The following is a 3029-nucleotide window of genomic DNA, read 5'->3' as shown; positions in this document are numbered from 1 at the left end:
TTAATTTTCACTTTCTATACCATTTCTTCTTTCCACAAGACTCTCTTTTTCTCTTATCTCTGTTTTTCCATTCATATTTATCTTTTTTTTACATATTTTCTAAATTTTTTTTTCTTGCGCTTTCCTCCTTTCCCTTTTCTATATCATTCTCTCTATTCTCTTCAAATTCTTCTTTATTCTTATCCAGTTCCTCTTCTCCACATTCTCCGTCCTGTCTCCATCTCGTATGTTTTGTTCTGCTAACTAGCTTCATTTAATTTTATTATATATATATATATATATATATATATATATATATATATATATATATATATATATATTATGTTATATATATATCTATCTATTTATATATTTTTTTTTTTTTTGTTTTTTTTTTTTTGTTTTTTTTTTTTTTTTTTTTTTTTTTTTAGTTTGTTGATATGCTTATTCTATCTATTCTTATATATTTCTTTTCTTTTATTACATCTTTATATTTTTATACATTTTTTTTCCATGATAATGTTATTTTGTTCAATTCATCATTTACTACTTCTTGTTATCTATATCATTTATATTTATTACTTATTCTTAACTCTTCTTCTCTAAAATACTACATTTATTTATTGTTTTTCATACATTATCTCCATTTAATTGTTATTGTTTCCCAAAATTCTATCACTTATCTACTCCTTCACTTCTTAATCATTTAATTAGTCGATTCGTATCTAAGAACATTCATTCATTTTTCTAAACTCTGCAATCAGTAACTGTGTTAAGAAACTTAATCTCTAGAGTTGTATTTCAATATCCCGTTATAATTTCTGTAGTGTTGTATTCATTAAATTCTTTATTCGTAGAATGTTGATTGTTAAGAACATTACATTTCTAAGATTGATTTTCGAATCCCGTAATTTCTAGTGTGTCTATTATTGTTTATTATGATATAATTATTTTGTGATTTATTTGTTTACGGATCTACTTTTATCTGTCTGCTAATCTATACGTCTATTTATTCGATATCATTAGTTCTTTAATTTCTTTTTCCCAAAGACAAGACACTAAAGAATTTCCTCTTGTTATCGGAATAACTCAGCAGAAACAAGGAAGAATTTAATGCGTTGCACTTACAAAAAGCGAGTCAAAAAACAGAAAGAAAGAACAGACTCCTTCATAATCCATAGTACAATTATACTAATCACCTTAGTTGTATAATCTGTAATAGTCAAGGATGATGTTAATTTACTTCTGGAACCGGTAGAGCCCGCCCCCTCCCCCCCCTGCCCTCTCTCACAGCTGTTACGGCTCCCCCTCCCCCTCCTCCCCAACCCCCCGCAACCTTGCTCAGCCCAGAAGCCAACGACTCCCCCCCCCCCTCGGCCGAAGGCGGGGGCTTCGCTAACGACTCCTCGCCGCTCCCTGGCCGCCTCCTCGGCCGCCTCCTCGGCCGCCTCCTTCGGATGGATTCATATTGTAATCGATGATTATACGAGTTGAGCTGACCCCCCCCTCCTCCCGCCTCCCTCTCCCCGCCTCGTTCTCTTACCCTCTCCCCCCCTCCCCCCTCCTTCCGCCCCTCCTCCCCTCTCCACCGGCGACGGTGTGTTTGGACAATGCTCATTAACTCTATGCAAATTCTGGAGATTTATCAAGCGGGCGAGAAGGCTGGGCTGCGGCGGCCGTTCGCGCTGCAGGACGGCGGGCTTCAAGAACGCCGCTCGTGTGCCGCCGCCGCCGCAGCCGCCGCCGCCGCCCTGGCGCTGGGAGGCTGCGGCGGGGAAGGGCTCTTGCCCGATTTATGTCTATATTTGCGTGCTTGCTTATCCCTCTTTCTGTCTGTATGCCCAGTTCTCAATCTTTTTTTATTGTCTATCTGTTTATCTGTCTATCGGTTGATCTCCCGATTTGCTTATCTAAATATCTAAGTCTGCTTGTTTGTCCATCTTATTATCTGTTCATCCATCTATTTCCGTATCTATCAGTCTAATTTTCCGTATTTACTAAAGTAGAAGCATAAATAAATACCTTTCTGAGTTAAAACTATAAACTTCTGTAAACGAAACGCGATCGAAGACGCTCCTCAGAGACACCGAAGTGTTTCTTCTGTTCTTGCTTGCTTGTTCTATGAGGCTGCGGACGGTCAACCTCCTCCTCTTCCTAATTCCTGCTGCTGCTGCTGTTCCTCCTTCTACTCTTCCTCCTCCTCCTCTTCTTTCTCCTCTTCTTCTTCCTTCTCCTCCTCATCGTCGTCCTTCTGCTCTTCCTCCTCCTCCTCCTCCTCGCCCTTCTCATCTTCCTACTTCTCGTTCTTCTGATCTTCCTCCTTCTCCTTCTCTTCCTCCTCTTTCTTCTTCTTTTTCCTCCTCCTCCGAAAAAAAGTGTAATGATTACAGATATGTGACTTTTTTATGACGATTTTTTGGAAACTGACTTAAACAGAGAGAAGAGAGGAAAAAGAAAAGAAAAGAGAATTAGTTCATAATCAGATCCAAAAGAAAGAACGGGAAGCAGAGATCACACACACATACACGTTCAAGTATGTGTGCGAGCATGTATGCGTGTGTGGATGGACGTAACAGAAACTTCTAATAACCAATCACCAGTATTTCTCATCTCAGGCTCTACCTTTCCTTTGCCGGTCAAGTATTTTTAAACGTTCCACCAAAATCCCTGATATTTATATATGATTTGTTTCGGAGAGAAAGAGAGAAGGAACATGGCTAATAAAGAGGAAATGCGAGGGACTACATAATAATTAGACGGTGATTACGCATTTTCACTTCTAAGAAAATGGATTTCTAACAGACAAAATGGCGGCTTTGCTGATTGCTGGCTACGTCACCAAATGATGTGTGTTATTTTCGTCTTCATCATCATTCTCAAACGATTAACGCATGGAGACGTTTTAATTATTTATTTATTCACCCATTTCATTCTCAGGAAAGAGCTCTGAGCAAGTGAATAACACGTCTGTGAACGATTTATTAATTTAGACTATAAAATGAATGATAAAAGTCATGCGGTGAATGAAGCTTCGAATCCCACCGAACTGA

Source organism: Penaeus monodon, chromosome 42 (assembly GCF_015228065.2).
Source record: "Penaeus monodon isolate SGIC_2016 chromosome 42, NSTDA_Pmon_1, whole genome shotgun sequence".
Lineage (NCBI taxonomy): Eukaryota > Metazoa > Arthropoda > Malacostraca > Decapoda > Penaeidae > Penaeus > Penaeus monodon.
Note: the sequence above shows the minus strand (reverse complement) of the source record.